Here is a 12,046-nt window from a genome sequence, read left to right as displayed (position 1 = left end):
GTACAGGTACTGTTTTATTATTACAAAGAAAAAGGAGATCAATTTTAAAAATCTGAATTATTTTATTAAAATGGAGTCTATGGGAGACAGGCTTTCTGTAATTCGGAACTTTCTGGATAATGGGTTTCTGAATAAGGGATCCCATACCTGTACTAAGAAAAAAGTTTTACATTTTTATAAAACTCACATCTTTAAATCTTCAAATTAATATTTATGTTTGTATGTTTATAGTTGTATTTCCTTTTGTAACAGCTCATATTTGTACATAAGCAGCAGTGTCAGACTGGCCCACTGGGGTCATGTGGGGCCTCCCCCCTGCCTACAAGCCAGCTACCAGAGCGCAACTTTGGATTAAAACAAAATTAAAGATGGGTGCGACCATCTTTAATTTTCTACCCCTGGAGGTGCGGCAAAGAGAAGTGGAATGGGGGCAGCCTGTGAAGTGCAGTCAGACCCTGTTCAACAATATAAAGAAAGTTCTCTTATAATTTTGAGAAATAGATCTGTTCAGGTTAAATGAGTTAAAGGAAGACTTTCATCATGTTCAGCCTTGCATGTTTGTTATGTGTAATTACGGGATAATTTCATGCAGTCCCTGGATAAACAGTCTATTATAAGAATTAATATCATGAGCCTTGCAACATCAGCCCTTATCTTACACTATTAAATGTACCTGACGCTGCCTGTACAAATATTTTTTGGATGTTTTTTTTTTTTAATGTTTAATTTACTTTTGTGTCAGCTAGGACAAGATGTCTGCGTGAAAGTAGCTGTGGGACTGTATCAGACAGAAGGTAATGTGTAAAATGGCAATGTGCTACAATATCAGCTACATGCATTGTAATTAGATATTTCTATTTTTCTACATATTTATAAAACTTGGTCATCAGTATAGCTGATTCTGACCATACTGTCTGGGTATGTAATGCACCTCTGGGGTTGGATTGAGTCCATACTACAATCCAACAGGCTGTCCAAGTCTGGGCCAGCAGCCCAATCAGCCCAGTTGAAGGTGAAAGACAATATCCAGCTGTGACCTTCATGGGCTGATTGGTTGGATAACTTTTATATCAAGCTGAACTTGGAGTCACGGCCTATTTGAATTCACACTGTGTATTGCACACATTGCACTGTATTCCCCCATAGTCTGAGCATGCTGGCTTTGTATGTATGTATGTATGTATAACTTTATTTATAAAGCGTCACAAGGGTACGCAGCGCTGTACAATCTTACAATATACACAATTACACACAGGGAGGACAAGTGTTATAATAAATACAATATTGTGCCAATGATCATATGAACTATACTACCACGTCAGGGGGACCTGTTTTGTAAGGGGACAGCAATGAATAGATATTAATGGTAACAAGATTAGCAATGTAAATGCTTCAATGCAAAATTGCAAAAGTATTTAAAGAGTTTTCTTAAAAAAATAAAACAAATCCTTGACTTTATGTTTGCATAAAGCAGTGTGGATTTGGGATAGCAAAAACTGATTTTCTTTCAGTGTGAAAAGAAAATCTACATTATAGGGGATATTTACATCTGCAAGTGCCCATTTTCCCTGCAAAACCCCATTGGTTAAATGACCAGGTATGGGACCCATTATCCAGAATGCTCGGGACCTGAGGTTTTCCAAATAAGGGGTCTTTCTGTAATTCAGATCTCCTACCTAAAGTCTGCTAAAAACATTATTTAAACATTAAATAAACCCAATAGGGCTGTTCTGCCTCCAATAACGGGTAATTATATCTTAGTTGGGATCAAGTACAGGTACTGTTTTATAATTACAGAGAAAAGGGAATCATTTAACCATTAAATAAACCCAATAGGGCTGTTCTGCCCCCAATAACGGGTAATTATATCTTAGTTGGGATCAAGTACAGGTACTGTTTTATTATTACAGAGAAAAGGGAATCATTTAACCATTAAATAAACCCAATAGGGCTGTTCTGCCCCCAATAAGGGGTAATTATATCTTAGTTGGGATCAAGTACAGGTACTGTTTTATTATTACAGAGAAAAGGGAATCATTTAACCATTAAATAAACCCAATAGGGCTGTTCTGCCCCCAATAAGGGGTAATTATATCTTAGTTGGGATCAAGTACAGGTACTGTTTTATTATTACAGAGAAAAGGGAATCATTTTAAAAAATGTAAATAATTTGATTAAAATGGAGTCTATGGGAGACCGTAATTCTGAACTTTCTAGATAATGGGTTTCCGGATAGGGGGTCCGATACCTGTACAGGTATGGGATCCCTTATCTGGAAACCCGTTATACAGAAAGTTCTGAATTACGGAAAGGCCATCTCCCATAGACTCCATCATAAGCAAATAATTCTAATTTTTAAAAATGATTCCCTTTTCTCTGTAATAATAAAACAGTACCTTGTACTTGATCCCAACTAAGATATAATTACTCCTTATTGGGGGCAGAACAGCCCTATTGGGTTTATTTAATGGTTAAATGATTCCCTTTTGTCTGTAATAATAAAACAGTACCTGTACTTGATCCCAACTAAGATATAATTACCCCTTATTGGGGGCAGAACAGCCCTATTGGGTTTATTTAATGGTTAAATGATTCCCTTTTCTCTGTAATAATAAAACAGTACCTGTACTTGATCCCAACTAAGATATAATTACCCGTTATTGGGGGCAGAACAGCCCTATTGGGTTTATTTAATGGTTAAATGATTCCCTTTTCTCTGTAATAATAAAACAGTACCTGTACTTGATCCCAACTAAGATATAATTACCCCTTATTGGGGGCAGAACAGCCCTATTGGGTTTATTTAATGGTTAAATGATTCCCTTTTCTTTGTAATAATAAAACAGTACCTGTACTTGATCCCAACTAAGATATAATTACCCCTTATTGGGGACAGAACAGCCCTATTGGGTTTATTTAATGGTTAAATGATTCCCTTTTCTCTGTAATAATAAAACAGTACCTGTACTTGATCCCAACTAAGATATAATTACCCCTTATTGGGGGCAGAACAGTCCTATTGGGTTTATTTAATGGTTAAATGATTCCTTTTTCTCTGTAATAATAAAACAGTACCTGTACTTGATCCCAACTAAGATATAATTAATCCTTATTGGAGGCAAAACAATCCTATTGGGTTTAAATTATGTTTAAATGATTTTTTAGTAGACTTAAGGCATAGAGATCCAAATTACGGAAAGATCCCTTATCCAGGAAGCCCTAGGTCCCTAGCATTCTGGATAAAAGGTCCCATACCTGTACTAATACCCAAAGCACATAAGGATCAGCTTGTGGACTGGGCGGGTTGCAACTCACTTTGTACTGAGCGCTATCAGTCGGAACAATAGAAAGTTCCAATGGTTTGTATGACCTGTGGGCTGGTTAGTCAGATACTGTAGGTCGCTTTGAATCTAGGTTTACTACTTAAATTAAATTAAGTTTCTATTTTTAAATCTGGCCATAAAGGTTCCTCAGAAATTTTGGCAAAATAACACAGAACAAACACTTTATTTCAGGTTCAGAGGAACAGGACACAACCATCTGTATTAATGAAGATTTCAAAAGTTTAATATTAACGGATAAAGCTGATACAGAAACAAAGGTAATTCTTAATGTTTGAAAAGAAATAGGGAAAGGCTCTAATAATAACACTGTGATGCCAGCTGTTAGCAAAATTGTAGATAACTTGCTTTGAATTGTTTTTAATGGGGAGGATCATCTTAAATATCTAAAAAATATATTAGGGCTTATTTATCATTGGGGACAAAGTACAATGGGCAAAAAATAGGTGCAAAGCACCATGTTTTTGCCCACAATGCACCTAGAAGCTGTGGAGCAAGCAACTCTTCCTTCTGGTATCAAGTGCAGAGAATAGCTTCTAACAGCATATTATATGAGGGTGGGTGCAACGTTTGCCTGTCGTGTAAGGATTATGCATGTCTTCATTCATAACCTATGCACACCCTTCACTGCCATGCCATTGGTACTGCCCAGGTAGTAGTGACTGCAGCTACAAGATATATATGGAGCCCTGTACTTACTCTCTAGCCGGTGCATATTGCAGAGTGGTTTACACCCCAAAAGGGCTTGGCCCCTTTTTAACGTTTGTATTTGGCCCAATCACAGCCAAATCAAAACCTCTAAATTTATGTGACTATTCAACTGTAATTGTATTCAATATTATTAATAATAATAATATTAACAATATAATAATAATTATAGAATGGTACAGAATGCAAAAGGGGAAGGGGGAGTGTATTCACAGTCATAAAACATACATCGCCAAGACAGGTATGGGACCTGTTATCCAGAATGCTCAGGACCTATAGTTTTCCAGATAAGGAATTTTCTATAATTTGGGTCTCCATACTTTAAAGGAAAAGTCATATTGGCATTTTACTGCCGATAGATTCACCACATTAGTGGCACCTAGAACGCTATATTTATTATGCAGAAGCCATTACCATACCTGAGTTAAGAGCCCTAGAATCTTCCTTTGTTTGCCTACGACTGCATCTGCCATTTTAGCTTGGTCTTCATAGCTTCCTGGTTGCAGCTCTAGCCGTTATAGTTCAGATCACACATTCCTAAGGGAGGAAGTTCTTGGCAGTCTTGTGGGAGAGGGGAGCAGGAGAGGGGAGGGGGGAGAGAGCTGAGCAGACTCTGGCCCCGGGAATGAAAGATTTTTCTGAGAGAGGAAGTCAGATACCCTAAGAACATGTTTTCAAAAAAGGAGACAAGAAATCCTGTGTTTCTTTAAATAGACGATTTAGTGCAGTATTTCTGTGAGTGCTTATGGCTGTATTTACTTAGACATTTCTGATAAAGCTTACTTAGTTTTTACCTTTCCTTCTCTAAAAATCATTTAAATACTGAATAAATCCAACAGGATGGTTTTTCCTCCAATAAGGGGTAATTATATCTTAGTTGGGATCAAGTACAAGGTACTGTTTTATTATTACAGAGAAAAGGGAATCATTTAACCATTAATTAAACCCAATAGGGCTGTACTGCCCCCAATAAGGGGTAATTATATCTTAGTTGGGATCAAGTACAAGGTACTGTTTTATTATTACAGAGAAAAGGGAATCATTTAACCACTAAATAAACCCAAAAGGGCTGTTCTGCCCCCAATAAGGGGTAATTATATCTTAGTTGGGATCAAGTACAGGTACTGTTTTATTATTATAGAGAAAAGGGAATCATTTAACCATTAAATAAACCCAATAGGGCTGTTCTGCCCCCAATAAGGGGTAATTATATCTTAGTTGGGATCAAGTACAGGTACTGTTTTATTATTACAGAGAAAAGGGAATCATTTAACCATTAAATAAACCCAATAGGGCTGTTCTGCCCCCAATAAGGGGTAATTATATCTTAGTTGGGATCAAGTACAGGTACTGTTTTATTATTACAGAGAAAAAGAAAATCATTTAGAATTAAAGTTAGAATTAGAATTATTTGCTTATAACGGAGTCTATGGGAGATGGCCTTTCCATGATTTGGAACTTTCTGGATTAGCGTGTTTCCAGATAACAGATCCCATGATATTTAAGTCCTGACAAATAATGCAATTTATTTCATTTGAAATTTATTTTTCTTACTTTTAAATATGTAAACAAGGCTTGGATTTGCCAAGATGGGCCAATTGGCCATCTGTTGTGGAGAATTCAATATTGTGAAATAAAATATGTATTTGGTGCATCTTTATTCCTTTGTAAATGGGCCCTATAAATGATTTGGGGGGGGTTATTGTTTTGCTTTGTGTTTTTTGGGTTTTATTTGCACCAATTCAGCCTTTAGTTGTACAGGTATGGGATCCCTTATCCGGAAACCCATTATCCAGAAAGCTCCGAATTACGGAAAGCCTGTCTCCCATAGACTTAATTTTAATCAAATAATTCAGAATTTTAAAACTGATTTTCTTTTTTCTCTTTAATAATAAAACAGTACCTTGTAATTGATCCCAACTAAGATAGAATTACCCCTTGTTGGGGGCAGAACAGCCCTATTGGGTTTATTTAATGGTTAAATGATTCCCTTTTCTCTGTAATAATAAAACAGTACCTGTACTTGATCCCAACTAAGATATAATTACCCCTTATTGGGGGCAGAACAGCCCTATTGGGTTTATTTAATGGTTAAATGATTCCATTTTCTCTGTAATAATAAAACAGTACCTGTACTTGATCCCAACTAAGATATAATTACCCCTTATTGGGGGCAGAACAGCCCTATTGGGTTTATTTAATGGTTAAATGATTCCCTTTTCTCTGTAATAATAAAACAGAACCTGTACTTGATCCCAACTAAGATATAATTACCCCTTATTGGGGCAGAACAGCCTTATTGGGTTTAATTAATGGTTAAACGATTCCCTTTTCTCTGTAATAATAAAACAGTACCTGTACTTGATCCCAACTAAGATATAATTACCCCTTATTGGGGGCAGAACAGCCCTATTGGGTTTAATTAATGGTTAAATGATTCCCTTTTCTCTGTAATAATAAAACAGTACCTGTACTTGATCCCAACTAAGATATAATTACCCCTTATTGGGGGCACAACAGCCCTATTGGGTTTATTTAATGGTTAAATGATTCCCTTTTCTCTGTAATAATAAAACAGTACCTGTACTTGATCCCAACTAAGATATAATTAATCCTTATTGGATGCAAAACAATCCTATTGGGTTTAATTAATGGTTTATTGATTTTTAAGTAGACTTAGGGGCACATTTACTAACCCACGCACGGGCCGAATGCGTCCGATTGCGTTTTTTTCGTAATGATCGGTAATTTTGCGATTTTTTAGTATTTTTGCGATTTTTTCTGCGTCTTTACAATTTTTGCGTAAAAACACGAGTTTTTCGTAGCCATTACGAAAGTTGCGCAAAGTCGCGATTTTTTCGTAGCGTTAAAACTTGCGTGAAACGTCGCGCCTTTTAAGTTTTAACGCTACGAAAAAGGCGCGACTTTGCGCGCAAGTTTTAACGCTACGAAAAAATCGCGACTTTGCGCAACTTTTGTAATGGCTACGAAAAACTCACGTTTTTATGCAAAAATCGTAAAGACGCCGAAAAAATCGCAAAAAATCGCAAAATTACCGAAAAAGTCGCAAAATGTTCGTTTCCAATCAGAATTTTTCCAATTCGAAATCGTGTCTTAGTAAATCAGCCCCTTAATGTATGAAGATCCAAATTACGGAAAGACCGATTATCCAGAATACCCTTGGTCCCGAGCATTCTGGATAACGGGTCCTATACCTGTATTTACAAGGAGTGTAACAACCAAACAAAAACTAAAATGACAAACTGGAGAACTTGGAGTGAGCCTGTGTAGAAAACTGACAGATATAATAACAATATACCAGGATTCCAGTTTGGAAAGCAGCAGAATTATGTGTTGCTTCCAGTCCCTAAAATCAGCCACTAGATTCACTAAACCATCTGATTTATGCACCTAGCTCTGTGCATGCACCGTGTATACATACATAGTTACAACCTTCTTGCAACCTCCTTTTTTTTACATGATAGATAATTGTCTAGCAGTCCATTTGGAGGCCCCCATACATGCGCCTGAGTCAGTTTGGAAGGGCTAAGTTTGCAGCTTTTATTGTCACATGAATGGCCAGCTTACATAGAGTATGTGATGATGAATCTGCCAACCCCCAATCATGTACTACTTCAGCTTCCCACAAAAGCTCAACTATCCTGATAAAAAGCATACTAGGGCTGTAAAAATTCATTATACTGCAAGACTTTCATTTATATTTTATTATATATTTTGTTATTATATAAAAGTTTGCTTTACTTTTTAAAACTTTTTCTTCCAGGAATACCATTTTACATTTGATGGGGTCTTTTATTTCAACAATGGACAGGTGAGCTTAACGAAAAGTGCGAGCAGGTTCCTGGCCATTCTATTGCTGAAGATATGTTCTTGGTAGCGTGTGTTTTTAAGGAGATGTGTACATATGGAGCAATCATTTTATTGATGTTTGGCTCAGATCCCTCTACCTGTGGGGATCTCAAGGCAGCATTTCATTCAGACACTCAAGTGAGGGGATGGGTAAGGTGCCTACAGGTACATGCTGACAGATAGTATTCATGGGGGAAATAAAGGGCCTTCTCCCACAGTCAATGAGTGAGGGTCAGGGTGCAAAGTTTGAAAACTATGGTGGCTTATCTGTATATTTTGGACTGCACAGCAGCATTTTTCTATATCACAGGGTTGAGTTTTGCGCAGTGGCAGTATCATAGCCAATGAGGTCAAACCGAGGCGTGATTATTGCTAATTGTGATGAAGCTGAAGCTTGATGAAAGCAGAGGGGCTGTGTTCCCATTAGGGAAGAGCTGCTGACTTATTTTTTGTTGGGGGCTTCGCAGATGCTCATTATGCCTAATCATGCTTCACTTCCTTGCCACAGCCATTAGGTGGGCTGGAGGTATTTTTCTTTTATTCCTTCCAGCTGCCAGCTGGAGCCTTACCAAGGCGATTAATGGCATTGCACCCGTACACTTCTGCACCCTTTTTGTGTTTGATTTGTGCACCCTGGATAGGTGTCGTAGTCCTTTGGGCTTGACCCCAGGCCAAGACTTGGTGGTTTTCACCCTAGCTTCGGCGAAGGTGGATCTGCCCGCACATGCTGTGCATTGGCGAAAGCCTTGGACACATGAGCATCGGAGCCCATACCTTCGGGTAGGACTCACAGGCGATGACTCAACAGGATTTCCTGTAACATCTAAACATAGAAGGGCATTTATTATCATTCAGATTTTTGGGGTTTTAGAGTTTTTTTAAACCACGACTAAACTCATTTCCATGACAACTGTGAATGTCAAGTTATCCATTAAAAGAATCAAACTGAAAAATCACGAACAAAACAAAAAATGCCGGAAAAACACCCAAAAAAGTGACTTTTTCCTATCGTCACACAAATGACAGCATCAAAGAAACCCAAAAGCCTCTAAAACCACGAAGCAAAAAAAGATCTTCAAGTAAAAATTACTCCTGCTATTGACTTCTACATGATCAGCTTTTAGATTGGGTATTTTTCCTTTTGGATTTGTCGCAGTTTTTTTTTTGTAAAAAATTGTGGTTTTTATTTCCACAATAAAAAATTGTTTTATGGCGCAAAAAAAAAGAAAAAAAATGCTAATGCTAATTAGGATCGGAAGGGGTAATCAGGATTTGGTTCGGCTGGGACTATGGATTTGGCCAAAGCCGAAATGTGGTTGCATTTTTTTGTGAATCCTAGCATGTATGGCCAGCTTTAGTCTGCAAAACTATTAATACTTACAAGCTTGATAGTTGAAACCTTGAAAAAATGTTATCTTCATCAAGAAGAAAAAAACACAAAAAATCATGATTTATCAATAATAAATGTACATAGCAGACAATATTTTTCAAACATTTTATGAAATAAAATGATTAATTTTCCCTGTTGGGAAAAAAAGTGAAATGTTACTGACTATTTATTGATCTGCCTGTTAGTGTATCACTTGACATAGGGAGGTTGCAATAACGGTCCCCTTTTCTTTAACCCCCATCCCAGCTTACCCTCGCAACACCAAACACAGACCTGCATTTTTCTGGGTGGAAAGACCGCAGCTTATTTTATTAATAACATCACAGCATTGTAATCAATGTTTCATTCCAATACACTTTACACCAATTACATAAACATAGGTTACATAACATTTAGCCGCTGAAGGCTGCATTACAATTGTTACCAATACCTAACCTTAAACATTTGAAGAACCCTTTCAAGCCTGTGACTAAGCCTCCGCAACCAAACTTTCCCCCCTCCTGTACCTATTATGCCTGTTTTCCCCCCAAAGCCTAGCCCCCAGGCCTGCCCCTCCAGAAAAGCACCTGTACCTTCATCTATTTAGCCCCTTTTGGCTCCCCCTAGGGCAGCCCCACCACACCTAAAGCTGCGACTACTCAATCCAATACCCACTTATTGCCTACCCCCAAATCCCTTACTCCAGGGTGGGCGGGAACGATGTCCTCTCCCTTCAGCTGCCACAAGGTAGTGATCCCCCTCCTTCCTGCTTCTTTTATTTATGCTGCCTCTTTTCTCCTCCCACTTGCTCTTTTAGAACTACAGTCCCATCATTCTACACATTAACTTCCTTTGGGTTCATAATCACCCCCTTTGTCATGGCCTTGCGCCGCTCCACCTGTTCCAGGCTCGCTCTTCCGGGCTACTTATTGTGCAGAAATTTGTATTTTCTTTTCTGCAAATTTATTTTTTTAGGACAAGATGTTTGTGGAGTTGCTCCAGCCAATGCTTAACACGGTCAAATCAGGATACAACGTGTCTGTTCTTATGTGTGATGCTGACAACTCTGGTGTGGATTCCCTAATTAATGGGAGAGGAAGTCACTTAGGATTATTTTATCAGGTAAGGGATCAACTGACTCATGGTTGCCTTTAACCTGCAACATTCTGAATGTCCATACACGCACCATAACTCCAGAGATAACTTGAGACTTTATATAATAGAATACTGTCACTCCACCACCCTTTTTGATGTGCCACGGGGAGATCTGGGCATCTAAAGGGCAGATAGGATTTAAAAATATGCTAGTTATTCCCTTAATGCAGTAGTTTCTAACCTTTGGGGCTGGCCACCCAGCAGGGCCTTGAGCAGGGGAATGGGGAGTGCCCATATACATAAAAAGCTTAGCTGTGAGAAGACTCCCTGTGCCAGAGAGTTATTGTCCAGGGGTACCGCAGGGGTTGACCCTTTCCTTTTTAACTTGTTTATTAATATCCTTGATGTTGGAATAATAAGTCCCGTGGCAATCAATGTAGTCAGGAGCAGAGCAAAAAGTCAAAACTGGTAGATCAAGCAGAAAATAACAATTTAGGCACACCTAGGAGCTTTCTGAGAAAAGACCTATATGTGGGCATTGAACTAAGGTCTTTCGAGTCCTTTTAACTTTGAATTTAGCACCAAGCACAATGACGGCATGCACTGATGTATCATTACACACTCAATCACAATTCTAGCATTGTGGTCATGGGCGTCTTTAATTTTTACACCAAGTGGATTACTCCTGACACATAGGTAGGCATGTGTGTTTGTATATATGGCATTTTATTAACCTCAGCTATTATACAAATTAATTCCGGTATCCCTTTGTCCTAGTTTACAATATTGTAGACATCTGTAAGCAGAGCATGCAATGTAATTTATGGAGCAAGAAATACCAACTAATAGTATATAATTTTTAATAAATAAATAAGGATGCTCTGCATAGCTGTACTGTGCCTTTGCTTAACTTATGTATCAGAGGAAAATGAATACATACTTTTTTTCTAGGTCCTGGAACACTTATTTCAAGTTGCCTGTCCTGCAGATCATGAGGAAACTATGGTGACAGCTGCTTTCATTCAGGTACATCCCAGTCTATTCAACTGATAGACCATACATGCTTATAAGTCCAGTCACCACGAGGGCACCCAGGTTGGCACTTCTGCAGATACATGAACATGTGTCAATCCTAGAACGTGTGCTAGGCTGTGTGTGGTATACGTGACAATGTTGGCGTCAGGTCTTTAAATGGACACTGAGCGTATAAACAAGATGCTAGGTTATCTGAGCTTACTACTGAGTTACCCATTTTGTTTATTCCTGCTTCTTTATTGTGACCCAACTTGTTCCTGTTACTGGTTCCTATACTCTGCCTGCCCTGACCTTGCCAGAACTTCCTTTTGATCCTGTGCTGCCTGCCCTGACCCAGAACTGTCTGACTGGAGTCTGCCTGGCCTTCAGTATCTTACCTGGACTCCCCAGCTTCTTTTCACTGCACGACTGCCCTGTCTGACACTCACAGTGGCCAAATACCCACACATAGTGACCACAAAGTGGCCAAAACATAATCATTGGGGCCACTGGTCTAGTGTTTGAAGATAAGGAGGGGAAGCTGCAACCACAGCCCAGTGAAATCTGAAAGAGCAATAGGAGTCACTTTCTGACTATCAACATCTGTACATTTCTATGAGTGTTTCTATGGAAGTAATACTTATACAGG

At 38.4% G+C, this 12,046-nt stretch overlaps 1 pseudogene; it reads left to right on the top strand.

Annotated features, from left to right (window-relative positions):
• The first annotated feature begins 8,234 nt into the window (after positions 1–8,234).
• Positions 8,235–8,392, top strand: LOC116409885 (annotated as a pseudogene).
• Positions 8,393–12,046: the final 3,654 nt, after the last annotated feature.

The sequence above is a fragment of the Xenopus tropicalis genome, chromosome 3 (assembly GCF_000004195.4).
Source record: "Xenopus tropicalis strain Nigerian chromosome 3, UCB_Xtro_10.0, whole genome shotgun sequence".
NCBI lineage: Eukaryota > Metazoa > Chordata > Amphibia > Anura > Pipidae > Xenopus > Xenopus tropicalis.
The sequence above is the reverse complement of the archived record's forward strand: the minus strand, read 5'-3'. Positions and strand labels throughout refer to the sequence as shown.